Source organism: Chaetodon trifascialis, chromosome 15 (genome assembly GCF_039877785.1).
Source record: "Chaetodon trifascialis isolate fChaTrf1 chromosome 15, fChaTrf1.hap1, whole genome shotgun sequence".
In the NCBI taxonomy this organism is placed as follows: domain Eukaryota; kingdom Metazoa; phylum Chordata; class Actinopteri; order Chaetodontiformes; family Chaetodontidae; genus Chaetodon; species Chaetodon trifascialis.
Genome location: NC_092070.1, coordinates 24,148,201 through 24,167,464, shown reverse-complemented (window position 1 = coordinate 24,167,464; position 19,264 = coordinate 24,148,201). Strand labels below are relative to the sequence as shown.

At 46.6% G+C, this 19,264-nt stretch overlaps 1 protein-coding gene across 6 annotated transcripts in view; it reads right to left on the bottom strand.

Annotated features, from left to right (window-relative positions):
- LOC139344008 (RNA binding protein fox-1 homolog 3-like) overlaps window positions 1-4,846 on the bottom strand; it is a 349,683-nt gene extending 344,837 nt beyond the window's left edge. For 4 of the 6 annotated variants that reach the window (XM_070981891.1, XM_070981892.1, XM_070981890.1 and 1 more), the window contains exon 1: window positions 4,351-4,546. The gene's annotated coding sequence lies outside the window, so the exon portion shown is untranslated. Of the gene's footprint in view, window positions 1-4,350 lie in introns of all 6 variants that reach the window. The other 2 variants (XM_070981885.1, XM_070981888.1) reach the window with 2 other exon arrangements.
- Window positions 4,847-19,264: the final 14,418 nt, after the last annotated feature.

The following is a 19,264-nucleotide window of genomic DNA, read 5'->3' as shown; positions in this document are numbered from 1 at the left end:
CAGCTCTGTGTACATATGTGCGCGCATGTGTGTGGGTGTCTGCATGTTTGTCTATTTGGAGGCTGTCGATGTAGGAGGCCCCCCGGGGACCGTGGATGCTCAGGCCGTCCACAACAACCATTTCTCTCAAGCTCGCATAAGCTCTCAGAAGAACAATTGCACAGCAGATGATGAAGAAATTTACTGAGGAAATGTCCCGCTGAAATACAAAAGCTGCCTCCCGCCGCCGCGTCGCGTGTTCGCAACGTCTCGCCCCTTTTGCTCAGGGGCCGCCCTTTTATTTCCCCTTCACCCATTTATTAAATGGAATGGACTTCTTAATCGTGTGCCTTGCAGAGCAGATTTATTTATGTTCCTTTTTCCCTCCTTAAGGCAGTTATTAATATCATAAATATTTGATGATACTTTGCATGACCCTGCAGAGAATGACACAATGAGGTAATGAAGGTTAACGCTGGGGGTACAGACTTATTAAACAGTGACTGAGTGGCGAAAGCCCACCCTGCCGCCCTAACCTTTCTAATAAAACGGACTAAACAAACAGTTTGTTCAGAGCGCAACTTTAACAAGGTGACGACCACATTTTCCTCTTCTGACCATGTAAACAGTTCTGATTTGAGACACCGCCGCCTTAAAATCCATTTCATGTGCTGCTCACAGGATTGAAAAACTCGAAATGTCCCGGTCAGCCTGAACAATCACTGCTAGTGAACAGGTTTCCTTACAGCTCGATCAATGCGACTAATTGATCAGTCAATTCACTGGAAATTCATCCGCAACTGAAAAAAACGGAATATTTCTGGGTCGTCTTGTTCTTCTGTGACAGTAAACTGAATATCTGCAGGTTTTGGACTCTTGGTGGTGCATTAAAGATGAAACTACTGGCAGAAATGGAATATAGTATCATATCTTCATCAGTGTACAATCACCTGAGAATAAGAACTGCTGTGTTTTCGTTACCTCCACAGAGGTCGCCACATTGGACCGCCATGCAATCTGCAACCTCACCACTAGAGGCCGCTGAGTCGTACACACTGAGACACACTGCTGGGTCCTTACGTGTCATTCTTTAGACGTTCTGAGCGCCACAGACCAAATTCCATTTACCTCCATTGTGTTGGCTGGTGGAGAAATCTTCCAGACAGACGTTTCAAAATCCAGACAAATAAAACCCAAACTACCTGCATGGATGGACAGCACTGCAGGTAAATGAGAGAATGCGCTGTGAACTGACCCTTAAAACATGTTGCAAGAGCAGAAGCTACTGTGTGGGATAAAACCGGTGGTTTCGTTGATATGTATATCTTTCCAAACCTTGCAATCGCAGTCATATGGTAATTCTCCTGTATTTTGTCAGCAGCACTTTGCCCTGCAATTACCATCCTTCTCACAAAGGGTTTTGAGGAGAGGCTATCCTTCCCAAGCTCACTCAACAAATCAATTCTGCTTTTTGGCTTTCCACCAACGGAAAAATAGTACCTTCAATATTTGCTACACATGTCCTTCATCGTTGAATTGCCGTATTCACGAGTTTTTGAATAGGCTGTGTGTTTCATTGTCTAGGAACAACCAGCAAGAGCAAACAGCTCCACAAAGCACCAATTACAGCTTCGACTTTCCTGCTCTGCAACACGAGCGTCAGGCTGCCGCGTTTGTGTCAAGACTGGGAAACATATGATGGGATTGCAATTGTAATCAACATAGTTTAAATGGTAACTAGTCTGCAAATTAGTAAATTCCGTCACTCATTTATTCAAGATGTGCAATTACTGGCTTCCAATACCCCAAAGTCATGTGGTGATTTTCTGAAAATAAATGAAAACACCCAGGAGGAGCTCAAACCGTCTCTTCCAGTAGACATAATTTAATAAGCAAAGTCCCTGAATATTTAAAGAGCTGGAGCATTCAACATTTATTGACTCTCCAAATGTGTCTTTCTTTATACATTCAGATGTGGCCGAATACCTCAACAGAGTGATTTGAGGCTGACGTGTATAATTTGACCTTGTCAGAAGCTGAACTCCTTCCCCCCACATTTCCTCGCGCATGCTGTGTAATTGAGCCTTCAGGGAGAGCGGAGACGATCTGGCCCTCGCCTTGTAAGGATCTCTATTGATGATCAGGACTGGTTACCAACCATCTAATCAATAAGTGCAGATACACGAGCAGATAGTAATAAATATGGGATGACGGTAACTTATCTTGCCTTCGCAAGCGGTTTAATAACTGCAAAGATCACAGACTTGCATTGACTCTGGGGTTAACGCTTTGACGGATATATGTAATTAAATATGTTTCCTTGCATAAAAGGCTATTAACTTCCCTCCAATATATTTCTCAACAATGAGACGGACAACGCGGAGACGATCCATTTAAATCGACGGTCAGCGACCGAGTCAGGAGCGGACCGGCTTTCTGTATTTAAATTACAGGAATTTTCCATGAAAGCCACAGGCAAGTCCAAAATGAAAGTTGCATTAATCGAGAGAGTTTAAATTACTTTTTGTGATGTAGCTTTTATAATTTCCCTGTGCCGCGAATATCACAGCTTTGATGGTGGTTACAGGCGATGCAGCTCGGCCAGAGGAGGAACGCTTTCTTATGTAGGACACTAAATCAGTTTGCCTTTTAACTCCAACTAATCAGTCTTTCCCAATAATCCCTGCATGGGAAAATTGGGGCATCCACAGAGGAGGGAAGGATATATAATTGTCTTGTTTACCTTGATTTAACGCTGTGTGTCCGTGTGCGTGTTAAACCGCGAGGGTTCGGTAAATTCGCCAAGGCCAGACAGAGGAGGAAGTGAGTCTCTGGCTTTTCATCCACTGTTGCTGACACATCGGCAACCAGAGGCTTGCTGGGCCTCGAGAGCCATTGATGTGTCACTTCACATTTCTAACAGTAAAAATCAATCCCTCATTTAGATTCAGCGGCGTGGAAAACATAAAAAACACCACCGGCAGCAGCTAAATATGCCAGAAAATCATTTGAATTATAAATGACCGACAAAGAAACAGAGCCACAAACAACTCGAATGAGGGTAACAAACAGGTGCTGCGGTGCATGTGATCCACGCTAAAGCTTATCATAAAAATGCAAATACTGTAGCTCTAACTGCAGGAGTTTACAGCCCGGCAAGACATCTAACACGCCGTGCCATGTTTAACATATATCTCTCCATTTTCTACATCTGCTCATCACACTGTCAAAGCAAAGCCAGGCGCCACACAACACCCCGGGCCTTGCAAATGTAATATGACCTGGATTGCGACGGGCCAGTGTGATGCAGCTGTGGCATTGGGGCCAATGGGAGCTCTTTAAATGAGAGAGTGGCGGTAAACACCACGTCTACTTTCTCCCCTCGCCGGCATTACGAGCGGAGCTGATGACAAGTGCCGAGCAGCCGTCTAGTGCCTTTAATACAGCGAGAGCGTTCTCCAGGGGAAATGCAATCTGTGTCCTCTGCACAGATCCACTGTCTGCACTTCCCCGCATGTGAGCCGCTATCATATTATACTCCCCGCTCTCGAAATGGGAGAGGGAAATAGGAAATCGCCTCGGCCAGAGATGAACCAGGAACATAATCAAAAAATAGTGCGGCGCAAACGGTGCAGATCAGCCCGGCACGCAGACCTCCCCTGGCTGAGCGCTAAACAATAAGCAGTGGGGATTGCTCTGGATTCTTGCGCCGTTGAGAAGAAAGTACGCCCCTTTTTTCACCCCGCAGGCATCTATTGGCTTATAGCAGCTTATACGTTTAAGATGGGAGATAAGAAGAGGGACGCCTGTCCTCATGTGGGGATCCAGCATGCCTATATTGCCAATAAAAACAGCAGAAGTGCACAGACAAAAGACGCTCTCGACATGCGGCGCAGTGAGTGAAACATTATTCAGTTGACCTTGCATACTGCCGGGGTGATTTCTCATCTGAGCCAAACAAAGAAACATGAAAGAGCACTGTTGACTTGTGGCAGAAAAGTGAATCCATTAAAGTGGAGGAAAATGTCAGACACGTAACTGCAAAGTATGAGACACACTTTTGCTGAATTGTTTTTGTTTCTGAGCACGGCGGTAAAGACAGGACGAAGAGCAGACAGAGAGGAAGACGGCGCACATGTTGAGACAACACGACCCTGCACTTCTCTGACTGCCTGCAAGAGACAAAGACACTCCAGCAACGCATGGATGGAGAGTGCGGTTTGGGATCTGTATGCAGAGCCAAGTCACTGTGTGTGTCTGAAGTAAATGTGCCGGACACGTGTGTGTGTGTGAGTGTGTGTGTGTGAGAGAGACGAGGTGTGTGTGACAGCGTTAAGCCTGAGTGAGAGGTGAAAGGACTGCTGTACTCACAGTTGTGCTCTTGTTTCCCTGTGGTCTGTCGGCGTGTCAGAGTTTCATCCTCTCAGCGTCTCTCCCTGGGCTGGGCTTCCTCTTCCTCTTCTGACCAAAAGGTGTGAGGAGGAGGAGGAGGAGGAGGAGGAGGAGGAAGAGGAGGAGGAGGAGGAGGGGATGCACGGATTGAACGCAAAGGAATGAAAACCAGAGTGAGAGAGAGAGGAGAGGAGGAGGGAGTGTGTGTGAGTGAGAGAGAGGGAGAGAGAGAGCGTGCTGTGGATGGAGGGAGGGCGAGCGGTGGCCTGCGATTGGCCTGTCAGTCCGGGAGAGGGAGCGTCGGTCTCGGCGGTGTCAGGGCGGCGGGCTGCCTGCACCCCAGTCGGTCTGCCGGCGTCTCCGATTTAAACGCCTCGAGAGCCGGTCGCGCGGATTCCTACGGCGTACACGCTCACCGGCTAGCTCACGACTCACACACTCTGCATCCACATCACACACACACACACACAGAGATAGAGAGAGGGAGAGAGAGTGAGAGAGGAGGAGGAGGAGGAGGACGAGCACGAGGAGGAGGAGGGAGGGATGATAGAGTGAGGCAGACACATTCAGAGGGCCGATGACAGCTTCAAGCTGAAGCTTCTCCTTGGCTCCTCATCAATGACAGGTACTGAGGAACAAGAGACAGAGGGAGGCCCCCCCTCCCATTCACACGCCTCAACACACATACACACACACACACACACACACACACACACACACACACACACACACACACACACACACACACACACACACACACACACACACTCCTCCACATCCTACCACAGACCCCCCTCCTTCCCTCCCCATCTCAATTACCATGGCCACGGCAGATGTATTGGGCTTGTCAGCTCTCAAACAAGGCTGAGGAGGAGATGTGGGCTAACTTATCTCATCTAATTTAACCAGGCTATAATCAGACAACACTGTGCAGCTCATTTACGGCCGGACTGGATGCAGGGTTTTGGACGTGGGGGCTGTGAGGGTGAGGACGTGGGGGGGGCACATGGAGGCAGACACAGACAAACTGCAATTATCTCATGCCAGGTCAGAGAGCAGCGGCCTGAAGGTTCAGATTAAAACCATTTGCAGGAAAAAAACACTGACCGCGAACGGAAAATTGAACATAAAAGATAATTAAAAACAACTGAGGACCATCAGTAAGCAGCCGTGTGCAACCCAGTAGCATTGATTTAACTGTGATGCATAATGCTGTCAATACAATTTGACTAATTTCAGTGAGCCAACACCCTAAACGTTCCAAAAACAAGATTCGGCCTGAACAAGAAGCACTGTCAAACAGATTAGACCTGACGTTTCTGCAGTCGACGCCCAGTTTGCAGCCGAATGTCAAGCTCCGGTATTTTTTCCCTCATTAACCGTCGTGTCCGGTCAACAGAGGACCGACTCCAATCGGCTCCACACACAGTCCCATGAATCCTATCTCTGCCTCTTCACTCCACCAAATTCAATTAAAAAGAGAAATTGGCAATTAGATCACTGTTATGATCCTGTAACAATGATCTAATCTGTAATTCATTGGCTGGTGTTCCCCTGGGGTGGGGGTGGGGGGCTGCTTGATGGAGTGGCTCGGAGACTCCTTGGCATTCACCTCGGCCGCGGCGGTGCGCGAGGGCGCGGGCGGAGCCGAGGGGCCCGGGTGCTACCGGAGGCCTCCGCGGTGCCGCCACTGGGGCCTCTGTTGGCCCGCGGCAAGAACACAACCTGTGTCACATGCTCGTTTGTTTGGTTTCATATGCATGAGAGCTCGTTTCACAGGTTGCATGTGTAATGTATGTGCGAGCATGCACGCAAACACGCTGCAAAAAGCAGAAAAAAGCTACACAAACCCGGCTCCTCTCATGGGAGGAGCATTTTTACTCCTTAATTCAATTAAGTCAATTCCATTTGGTTAATGAAGGGGTGGGGGTGGAGGTGGGTGGGGGGGCTGCCTGCCCTTTCAGGGGCATGAAGCTCAGAATCACATCGAGACATGGGGGGTGGAGGTGTTTAGAGGAGGGTGGGGTCACAATCACTAGACTGGAACCAGTGTATTGTCACCACCTCTGAGACTGGAGAGCAGCACTACAGCTCCACCACATGTGGACTGTCGGCAGCACTTACTGTCAGCAGCAGCAGCAGCAGCAGCAGCAGCAGCAGCAGCAGCAGCAGCCATGTTTGTGTATTTGTTATTTAAAACGCTTGTTACCGGGCAACATTTAATACATTAAAGGCTTTTTTATCTCGTCATCCATCTCGTGGCGCTTATATTTAGTCTGGGGATAAATGCAGTGTCCTTTATAGCAGACACGCACGCCTACACAGAGCTGAGCCGGTGGCAACGGGGAAGCAAACCACCTATCATATATAGGTGTGTGTGGGCTTGCGACACGCGCGCGCACACAGACGCATACGCACACAGGAACAGCGTGATTGCTCTGCTTCGCTCGTTTAGCACTTCTAAGGCAGAGATCCCCAGAGGCCACCCATCACATCCAGTTACTGTGGCACACAGACACGACCGGGCCCCACCTGGCTGCTCTCACCTCAATCTGCAGGAGGCAGGAGGCACTAGCACCATGTCGCTCTCTTTCTCACTCACACACACACATCGCTCCGCCGAGATCAAAGATGTGGTCACACACACCCACGCACACCCACAGCATCTCTTATCGAAGATCACAAGGACTTTCCGCGGCACAGACTTCTACAAACTTGCCGTCACGCACGTAAACTTGCTGCGAATCGCCCCCTCGTCTTAAATCACAAAAGTACATTCCTATAACGCGTCTGCTAACGGACTGTGTCGTAGTCACACTCAAGACTTTTCAAGGGAGGTGTGAAGGAGCTCATGAATTGCCAGCCAGCAGTCCTGCAAGAGCAGACAGACTATTATCATTTTCATGCCGGCACCCATTTTAACAAATTTTACGTAATTAACATAAAATGAGTAAACGTGTCAGCAAGAGTGCCAGTGAGAATAACAGATGGAATAAATGGAAAATGACTAAATTAACACGTACTTTTAAAGAAGAGGACTAATGAGACAGAACTGCTTTGACTGTTGAGTCACACTGATGGCACCAGGTGCTGAGATAAAGATATAATGGCTTGCTCAGGGGTGCTACCTACATATGCAAAAACAAAGATGGGAGGCAGATAGCTGGAGCTCGCTGAGCAGGATGAAAGTGGGTGTAGGTGGGTAACGAGAGAGGGTAAGGGAGGTGGAGGTCGTCTGGCCGGTGATTAGCGAGCTCCCGTGCTGGTTGAGCCTGACTTGTCACAGGTTGACATGGGATGCAATTATAGAGGGGAAGTTTCCCAGCCCCTCAGGCATGTGCCAGCCATGCTGTCAATGCCGGCTGATGTGTGGGCTCTTGGCACTGCCAAAGGTGTCACAGGCGCTTATGTGTGCTCAAAACTGCTACCCTCCCATGAAAATTGGCCTCAGCCTTCCCAGATGCACTGGATGACGACTGTGTGAGAGCTCGTGCCTGTGCACACATGCTCGCTTACCTTTGTTTGAGTATTAGTTAAACCCTACTCCACTCCCAGCCTTCCCTCGCTCTCGCTCTTTCTTATTTCCTCTGAAGCTACAAGGTAAAGCCACAACACTTGTGATTCTGCTGGCTTCTCATGCTGTTCACACATCTTCTCCTTTTCCCGTATCAGCCTGCATATGACTCTGCCAGCAGTGCGAGTAAGCTCTATAAGACCCAAGGCAAATTACCTCAGCGGGACACTACACTTCTGTTCCCCATGCTTCTTCTTCCTCTTCCTCATCGTCTTCTCTTTTCCCCCTTCTCTGCATGTCACAAATCAAAGTGTGTACCTCAGCACTGGCTGCACATCGTGGGAGTGTAGCTTGAAACAAATTCAATATCCTCCACTCGCAGATTCATGTCTATCCTACAGCGTGAGAAAAAAAAAAAAAAATGCTACGAGGGAAAAAACGAGAACACGGTCTTTTACCAAAGGACACAGATGGTCATCTGGACGTTTGTCCGACCTTTCTTTTTTATCATAACCCCTTTTTCAGAAAAGTGATTTGTACAAAGACTTCCGTACGACCGTCTAGTGGCTTGAAAGCCGCCATCAGGTGTGATTTTCCACTTCAGATAATTTTTTTAGGGGATGAAATGGCCTGAAAATGGATCCTCCGGCAGCGTGCGGTTCCTCTAAACTAGCTTGGGCAACACAATACTTAAATGCAGCCCTGCTTCTCTGCTATCATTTCCTGAAAGATGCCAGCTCTAAGGATGCTAACTAATCCTAAGAAACAGGGTGCAGGGAGGGTTCTGGGTCTCACACAGATAATTGTGTATCATGTTCAGAGGAGCGTAATTAGGAGGCTAACTCTTGGTAAGTGAAGCCAAGAAAGGTGTTAGACGTCAACCTGTTAGCAGGCCTATAGGAGTCACTGGGGTCTGCTGCTGTGCCCTGTTAGTGTTGTTAGCAATAACTGTAGTCAGCTGGCAGGATGTGTCCCCGTGTCCTCTACCTGAGGCCCCGCTGTGATCACACAGCAGGCGAACATATGACTCTTCTTCGCCCCTCACAGTTCAGAGCCCAACACCCCAACCAAGAGGGCCTGATTAAATCGGTGGAACAAGGGCTAATTAAATAGGGTCTGATCAGGGAGGAGTAAATTATTTAACACTGCCCACACATACTGATGTCTCATCCTCAGATCCTGAACCACAGACTTCTTTTGTCGCATTTGTCTCCTCTGTTTCATTCTCTCTCTCTTTGTCTGTCTCCTTCTCTGCTGGTTTTACGTCATTTGCACCACTTTCATCTCTTAAATGGTGCCACTCAGTGGCAGCAGCACAGTCTCCAAACAGCCACGGAAACAGATGCAGGCCGGCGATGGAGGAGGATAACACTGCGTGTTGATTAAAGACGTGGAGGGAGACACCTACAGCATCCTTTGGAATGAACATTGGAGGGGTGACAGAAATATCCCCCTGTGGACAAATATAACAATGGGACAAGCGAAGATGTTAACTGTCGCTTCCTCCTGCTTTCACACTGACATTTGTTATGAGAGGAATACCCCCTCCTGCTCCTTCCTCACCCTAACCTATGCATTCTGAAATAAATAACCCTTCCTGTTTTATTATACCCTTTAGAAACCTGTAGACTGTTCAGAGTGCTTTTTGCTGATGCTGTGATCCAAGCAGTATGACCAGAAGTTCACACAGAAACTCATGTATTCATTCACTCAGCAGGGGATGGCATTTTCCATTTCTTTCCTTCAATGCTGTGGTCTTTTTCTGACAGCGGTGCTCTCACTGGGCCAATTTCAGACTTTCTGATCACCCACAGCACCATGCACATCTTTCAACTGCTACAGCAGTGCTAACTACAAAACCTGGAGCACGCAGAAAAGCACTGACCCATGGCAATGTGAACTGGAGGAAAAAAATGGAGTCCATTTCCTTGTAAACATTGCATTTTGCATTTACAATCCGTTGTCATGAAACAATTAACCTTGAGGAAAGCTGCAAACTACCGCAGCAAGGGAACGTTCAAAGGCAGCACTCCGTATCTGCCATCATTACAAAGCTTCTACCGAACAAACCGAATGGATCAATTAGTTTGCACGACAGCAGGCTGACTGTAACTCCAAAGAGGGAAATCAGCAGTGCTTGTGCCGAACTGTGCAAACTTCACAGAGAAAAGTAAGGATGCACATTTGTTAGTTTCTATAAAACAGCACTGCATTGCAGAAACACAAAGGGCTGTGTGTTTGTAGGCATGTCGCTTTAAGTACCAGAGAGATGAAGAGATACAACCCAGGAAGGCTAGACTGAGTCGTGGATCCATGAACTTGAAGGCTTCACCGTTGCAGAAAAACACTGGATTTTACAACGGCTCGCTTACAGTTATCACAGCATCAATTGATTTATCCTCCATTGTAAGGACTACCCTGCTCATGTAACACAGTCACAACCAGCTCGGTGTGTTTCCAGACGAGGATGCGTTGCGTTGCCGCAACCTTTTTTTTGACCTGCATGTTTTTGCTGGAGCTTTCCGCATCAGCACCCGCGCTGCACTGTCTGTCTGAAGGCCTCACTGTGCTTACTTTTACTCTCCGTGGTCTCTGATGAGCAACTACATGAGAACTGGGAGAACACTGGGATGTCAGTTTTTTTTTTAGAGGATAGCTTATAGGCAAACTGGTGGGGGGAGGAGGGGTGTTCAGCATCAGTTACTCCGGGCACTTTGTAATTATTTATGTTAAGGCAGCTGTTCTGTTGCTGCTGACTTCTGTGGATTGGGGATTCTTTCTTGTGAAATGGGAGTGAAGACCTGGGGACAGCTCCATGCCGCTGCCTGCCATCACCAGTGCCTGAATGCCACTGGGACTTGGAGCCGTGCCCAGTTTGCTTGTTTTCAGTTGACAGCATTCAGTACATCCTCCTGCATACAGCGTGCAGGGCTCTGAGGTCCGAGTGCTGAGAGATGCATGTTAAGTTTTTCGGTCTTAGGGAGACTAGAGTCCACCCGGTGCACTCGTCTGCGATCGGTCAGCAATGCACTCAAAGGTGCTAATCACTGCCATTCTGCACAATGTGTGCAATTCCACCGGGCACGTTCCATCTCCGTTTCAGAAGTGTCCTGGAAGCGGCTCTGCAGAGAACAACAAAATCGAGCAGCCAAAATCGCTCTGCTTCTGAAACACAACCACCGTGTGTCGCAGCAACATGGAGGACGGAACCAAAACACGTCACGATGCACCCGGTGGAATCTCTGGGTTATGGCAGGATAGCTTGTTTTGGGTGATTGATGTTTTAAAATGATATTGCACTAAAACTACTTTTCGGGACTCAAAATAGAAGAACAATATGAGGAAAAGTCCGGAGAAATCCCACAGGAGCTGTTGACTTTGTCTGGGTTTCATTAAGGATGTTGTAGGTTAACGTTGGTCTAAAGAAGTACAGGTACATGAAAAACATCTTTGGAACAACCTCTGCAACTCAGCGTTGCTTTGATTATTAATGGGTTTTATAGCAGCCAAAGGAATAACACAGTTTGCAGTAAAATATGACAGAAAACTATAAAAGGGAGCAACTTTGAAGGTTCTGTTAAAAAAAAAGCATGCAATCGCTTTCTAATGTGCTTTTGTTCTCTGTGCTTCAATGCACTGCACTGACACTGTATGGGCTGTGCTGGCTCTGTGTATAATCTAGGGCATATTCATTATGAAAACAACACTTTACTCCAGTGGCAAAATGATGTTGACCTTTGCAAAATCGAATACTAGCAAACCGTGTCTCATTGTTCAAAGATAATAGCTGGGCAACATTCCTTGTAAGGCAGATGATGTTGCTGGCATGCTGAGTGCCAGCCTCGCTGTTGGGTGGGTGTCGGACTGCTGATGACTCATTCTTCATCTGCTTTAGAGAGACCTGGGTGACAGGTTTCTGTTTTAGCAGCTGTAACAAAGTGTTTCCTGTCGTCGCTGAATTTTACTCCTCTTAGATAGGTGATTGAGCAAAACCTCCTTTCGTCTCCGCGACACCTACCTGAGCTTTACTCAGCATAGCATGTAAAAGAGGAGGAGGAGGCAGGAGAGAGGAGGAGAATGAGAATGAAAACGAGGGGGAGACAGTGGGCCCAGGCACCCTAAAGAAGCCTCGTGCATTCCCCGGGGAAATTGCATCACATATTGATCCGTGCTCCCTGCATCTAATGGACACAGAGGGTGGAATTGCTGGTGGCAATTGGGAAATAGCTATGAGAGTAACAAGGAGTCATTAAGGCATAAGAGCCAGGTTAGTCACCTGAGGACCTCTCACCTGCCTTCACACAGTCCTCTCGGTGCAGGCAGCCTCAACAGCGACATAAAGCGAGGAGTTAGATTGCCAAAGCAGCAGGTTCACAGGCTCAGACGAGCATTTGTCTCCATTACAGCCCTTACACTAGCAAATAAACAGGGGAGACAGACAATCATTCTACATTACATCCATGACTATAGCACTTTACATTTTCTATCAGCGTAACAGACTCCCTGGGCCATCTCGCAATCCTCACATTCATTTTTTACTGCGTCGCGCGAATTCTGCCGCTCGTGTGCACAGATGGAGCTTTAACCAGGCAGGGATTTCCGCTCCTGCTATAACATTTATGGCCATTTCTCCAAGGCAAAAATGCCAAGATTCAAAACAAGGTCTGGATCCTAACCCAAATCTGTCACGCCATTAGTGTTGTCGTACTACTCCAAAACAAAAGACTGAATGCAAAACACAGCCCTCAGCACCAATCTGCACCTACATTATTCTCTCTCCTTCAAGCTCAGTGTCCGACCCGTCCACAGAAAGGGCAGCAGCTACATTTCACCCACCGCGGCTTAGCTTCCCTCAGCGACAAATGTATTCAAAAGGATTTTTCAGCATCGTGCTAAAGCAGCAAAAACAAAATTGAAGGCTAAAGCAAGAAAAAAGCAAGACTGGAGCAGGCTGTAGAGGGAATCTGTGATTATCATTGAAGTAGAAGGAAGTGGGAGGACCAGCTTCACAGTGATTTTAGTTTGTGGGTCTCACACTCTGATGTAATGCAGAACACTCGGGCTGCACAAAAGGAAGACTCTTCATTTTTTTGTCCACTATTCTTTGGCTTTTTCACACCTAAACAGGCAAAACTAAATATGCCAACAATATATTTTCTAAACTTAATCATGCTCCTCTTGGCCATGAATGCACAACAAACGGACTCGCTGCCCTGTACAATTTCAATTTGATTTTTAATCAATTTTTATGGCTCTTTGCAGCCAATAACAGCTCTCACCATCTGTACTGCCACGCAAATACTTCTCCATTATCTTAGAGGCATGTGGACAATTTCACAGATATAAGGCCCTTACCTGCATGTAAATTATTGATCACCTTTCAACCACTAAAAACACGAATGGCGCCTGTGCATGTAAATAAGGTGCTGCACTTAGCCGAGGTGTTTCACCGCAGTGTCAGACAGGCGGTGATTTTGATTTGGTGCCATTTGGATATTAAGTGCAGTGGATATTGAGTGCTGTTGCAGCCGGGGACGGGCAGCACATCAATCTCTGTCAAAGAAGTGGAAATCCGTCTCCAGACAGGAGATGCCAGGAAGGAGCTACAGTAGCGAACACCAGCTGCATAAAAACTGGAATCCCAGGAGTGATGGGCAAACTAGTTCGGTATAATGAACTGTGTACAAGCTCAGATGCAGCATCTTATCTCGGTCTTGGACAATGAACTGTGTACAACCCGAGCTACAGTACCTCATCTTAGCCCTTGGGCTCTAACAACATGTCAGCTAGGACAGCAGGTTGAACACGGACTCGGCTCATTTGAACATATCACATGTCACTTTAACATCTGTCAGGATGCGTGTCACATGCACACATTTCAACATCACCCTTTCACGTTTGCAAGCTCGCCTGTTTCCACTGTTTGTCAGCTGAGCTGCAGCATGTGTGCTGAAGGCTGTTTCACGGATATTTGTTAAAACAACTACAAGGAGCTTTCGTTATGTGTTGATTTTGGCGGCCCCTGTGGACAAAAGCGGTACTGTTTCCACCACCTCGTGCCGTAAAGATCTTTATCTGCAAGCACGTGCATTTGCATGTTTAATGTTGTTTTTCTTTTTTAAACACAGCTGTTTGCAGGATGCACAGTGATGAGGTGATATATCTATTTGTAGTTATGTACGATTAATAATTTTAACATGACGATGGCGAAACTGTGTTTTCGTGCCGTTCATACTTGCACGTAAGCGCACAACTAAGAGATTAGTAACGCACTCACAGTCAAACTTTGCCTGGAAAATGTGCACAGATAAAAATCATAAAATTTGAGAATAGTTTTCTAGGTCATTTAGAGGCATCATATTAAACTGGGACTGTTTCATAGCCAGATACAAACAGCTTGTAGTACTTTCAAAGATCTACAATGCTCTGGCCCTCCTCTTGCAGAGCTACTTTTGGCTTCGAGCTGCCTCTCGCGGGATCCCCCCCTAAAAAGTTACCTGAAGAGCCACCGTCCTCACAGGAAGCAGGAGCAGAAGAGGGGGGGTGGAAACAGAGACAGAGAGAAAGAGAAAGCTCTCATTATTTCTCCCTAATTGCCCACGAGTGACCCTCCTGATTCCCCCCTCTGCAACCAGGTACGGTGCCTCATTACAGGCAGCCTCCTCAGTTCTCCCAGGAGAAAGCCATGAAAAGGCCATGAAAGGCCTCGTCTGACAGGGGCCAGCCAGACTGGACCAATTAACAGGGTTTTTCTGTGCTCTGACTCGCCACACTGCAGTTTGCAACTCATCTATGGTGTGAGACTCGCAGACATCCGGGGTCAGGTTGGGATGGTTTGTTCAGAAGGTAGAGGGGATAAGGGCGGCGCCATCTCGCCGGCGCCTCCGTTTCATTTACATGTTTCTCACGCCTCCGTCACGTTCTTTTGGGAAACATGGCTGACTGTAACGAACTGGCACTTTGAGGGGGGAAATTAACTGAGAATTAATTAAAGTTGAGAGCACAGCCATCTTTAATTTTCTAAGCAGGGCAAAAAAAAATCTTGTTTATTAATTCTGGATTACCACTCAAGCTCTGACAGGTCATTGAAAGTTTAAAATATAGATGTTTTCTGGTGCCCTGGCATCATCGCTCCATGAAGGCTAAATGCAATTGTCTCTCAGCCACCCAGTGCCAGGTGACTTAGAGTGCCTCTGAATAAATGGCCCAGTCAAGGTGAGTCCTCGAGTCAAGCCAGGAGCATCAAAGACAAACCACGCAACCTTGCCAGAGGGCCTGCTTTCCTTTCACCTGGAGAACTCCATTTTCACTCTCCAAGGCTTGATGCATTCAAGCCCATCCTGATCTTTGTAATGACTGGCCAAAAAAAAAAAAGGTAATTCAGACAGCCTTCTGTCTATTAGTGACATGAAAGACAAGACTTTCAAAGAGCGTTCTCCTTCCTCTTCAGCTTTTAAAGGCACAGACAGTCTCTTCAAGGTCACATCAGTTTCCGCTGGAGTGATTCAAAGCAGAAATCACCTGAACGTAAACAGCGCTGACTGATAGAGTGGAGGACAATGATGGGGCCGGAGACAACGATACCACTCAGCCAAAGAGTCTATGACAGTTGCAGCCAGTTTATTTGGGCCGAGGAAAAAGAGAATGAGGCAAAGAGGAAGGGTTGCGAGGGGTGGGGCTGGATGGGAGAGGGGTGCTGATTGGCTTGCCGTCTCATGGGGTGCGCGTTTGCCTGCAGGGAAAGGTCACAGGAGGGAACAGGAGTAACGAGGTGTGAAGGGAAGGCACTGTCCTCGGCTCCTGGGCCCTAGGAGACATCCCCGGCAAGGTGTTAATGCAGATGCTGCAGCCTCCCAGGTTCTGTTTATTACACCTTTCGAGGGAAGCCAGCCCAGAGTTTCACCGTGAGTCAACACAGCTGAAAACATGCTAATCAGAACCACAAGCTGGCAGCAAATTTGACTCCTCGGCCCAGAAACGCACAATCGGCGGAAAAGCTTGGCGGTGCTTTTTAGTTTAGTGTGAACGCTTCGTACTGTGAACATCTTTTCTCAGCACTGGTTCAAAAGGATGTAAGCCTGATGTGTTATTTTTGTTTTTTGTCTCAGTAACTGGGCACGTCACAAATTCAGTTGACTTGTCCCCGAAGCTGTCCACTCCTCTGTCAGAGTCTAACCTTCAGTCCCACGACGTGAGCTGTGAATGACTGCTCCGCTCATACCCTCACACAGATGCTGTGTTTTTAACATCAGCATTATTACTGCTAGATTAAAAGTGACACCTCTGTATATTTACTGAACAGTGAGAGAACAGAAGAGACAACTGGTTGATTTTTATCTCCCACTAGTGGTGTCGTTAAGGCTTATGCTTCTCAGAATCAGGACAACATTTCCCATGAAACGTAATTCCTGTCGTAAAGAGGGTGTTGGCTAGCAGTGGCCTGTGTGTGTGTGTGTGTGTGTGTGTGTGTGTGTGTGTGTGTGTGTGTGTGTGTGTGTGTGTGTGTGTGTGTGTGTGTGTGTGCTTCTTTATCTCTGGTCTCAGTGTTTCCTCGACAGCACAGAGGACAAGAAGAGATTCGTCAAAGGAGATCTGAAAACTTGAATTAGCACTGAAACAGCAGCACCCTCTAAAGGTCTAATTTCAGAGTTCTATTTTCTATCCGGTAACAAACGGACAGGAGGAGGATGTCAACGCAACGTTTTAAAGTTCATGTGGATTCACGATTATTTACCAGAACATGGTGCAAATCGAGCATCAGACATGCAGGTCTGTGTGACTGAATGAATCTGAGGGTGATGGACGAAGTGGATGCTCAATGAATTATGGGTGTTATATGAAAACAGAAACTTTTTATTTACAGTTGACAGTGTTGTGTTAATGGTGTTATATTTACAAAGCCAGCATGTGTCTGGTTTTGTACTCACCAGTTAAGAGTTGAACTGTGTCGTCTGTCTGTAAACATCTTTTATTCCTGTTGAGTCTCGCTCTTTGGACACTGTCTTGTTTGGTGTACACTGTGATTACGAGCTAAACGTTGCTCTTGTGTTGTGTTGGAGGAGGATCGTGTGGTGCATTCGGTAAAGTTAATTCTGGCTTTGCTTTATGTTTCCATTAACCTGCATGTGACCTATTGTGTATCATCTATATGTCTCAGGACCTGCAAAAAGACGATTTCCAACCAACCTGCACATAAAAATTACTGTAAAAAACACGTTAATGTTAATACTGACAAGTGAATAACTGTTAATATATTGATTTAATATGAAGAATATCTTTCATATAACAAGTCCGTCCATAAACCAATCAACATTAGAGGCTCGCGTCAAAGAAAACGTGTGTTTCAAACAGACAAAGTCACAACAGAATGACCTCAACACAACCCGACACAACCCTTGTTTGCTTTCCACAACGGTCCCTGCAGCAGCAGCAAAACTGCTGTCTCTCCACGAACTCAACCTGAGAGAGGACCACATGGGAGACCGACCCTCATTATGTATAAAATATCATTAATTAACTTTATTGAATGAGTCACAGTATGGTTTCCACCACATGGTTCCCTCAGGGTCCCTTGCCCAAGACCCCACCTTGCCCTGTTCGGAGCCAGTGAGCCAGCACCCTTCACATCAGCCTGTTCTCTTAGCCGGGGCTGCTTCTAGGTGACTTTCTCCCCTCTTGTCATTGCTTAGAGAGCTGCCAGTAATTTATAATGTTGTGACAGTCAAATAAACAGGGCTGCTGCTTGCTGGAGTGAAAAGTCCTGCATTAAAGGGAATCAAAACAGCTCCAAATGGTGCCTTGAATGGAAATAATCTTGGTGTAAGATCTGTTCTGGGCTGGCTAATTTAAATTTGTTCAGGGTGACAGCTTACTGGAAGAGGGACATAATGAAGTCCATTATCATCAGTGGTGCAAATTCTAAAGAACGAGAACTCTCATTATCAGCGCTTTCCTGTATACGAAGGAAATATGTTCATCCATTATGAAATGTGCTGAGAATGACAACATGGAGCAAACATAAGACAATGTAAGCTGTGACTCGCCTCTGGAAAAAAATGGAACGGAGCTCGCTGGAGACCGGACAAGTCCTTTTTTTTTCTTGCACAATGCCTTCACTTTATTTATGGATGAGGTGATGGTGATTTTCACTGCACACAAGAAGGCCATGTATTGGATTTTAGCAGTCAAGACTGTAATAGGCTGATCATTTCGATATCTCACAGTGTTGTCTACAGTGGTGTGCAGCGGCAGGACCGCCTGTGCTTTTATTTACAGTGCCTTTTCTTGTGGTAATCTGACATCTGGTAGAACATGCCAGACCTTGAGCAGTGTCTTCCCAGGCATTATCTCATAAAAACAGAGCCTTGATAATGCTGTTCCATTAGACAAGCAGCGGAAATAACAATAAGTCATTTTGGCCAGAATTAACTGATAAACAGGGAAATGAATGAAGTCTACAGATCTGTAGCTCATGATAACCGCGGCTTCACTAAACTTAGCGAGTGAGGACTTCAAGCTGTTTCTAAAATACATTCACTTCAAAGAGTATAAAAATATGTTTGGTGCCAAAATAATCATCAAAAGTAAGTTCAGTGCCAGCAAAATGTGCTGCTGAATGAACCGGAGTGGAGGAAATGGGAAAGCCAGGTGTTGGTGGGTGGGTGGGTGGGTGGGGGGGTCTGACACACACATACTAATGTGCCATTAAAAGTCAAGTGCACACATTCAGGGAGCCAACTGAACACATAACAATGCACTGATAACTACCAAACGCTGATTTTAAAATCTGTATATATATCAGTATTTTTTTCAGTCTTATTCGCATGCAGGACTCAAACAGCAACACATCAAGCGAATCCAGTCAGACTGACGTTCAACCTCAACCTAACAACCCAAACTCCCCCTTCTGGCAGTAAGAGGAATTACACAAACTTTAATATTAAACAAACTCTAATGTTCACTTATTCAACTGTTTGCAGCATCCAAATCGATCATACAAAACTACAACGATGTGACATAAACGTGCTAAATGTACACCATATCTGTCCTTTAAAGGCCACTGCTAGCAGCTAATTAGCTTAGCTTAGCTTAGCATGTGGACTGGAAACAGGGGGAAACAGATTTTTACAAAACCAGGGTGTAAAAAAGCCACAAATTGGACATTTTTAAAAGACGTTAAGTGTTGTTCGATTTCTTACAGTGTTTTCATGTGATTGTCAAGCAAATTTTAACCAAACTTTTGAAAACTGCATAAAAGCAACAAAACAGAAAATGCTGATTTTGGCGGCAGAGCGGTCGTTCGCCGATCAGGAGGTCCGTGGTTCGATCCCTGTCCTCGGCAGTCCACGTGCCGAAGTAGAATGGGCAAGATACTGAACC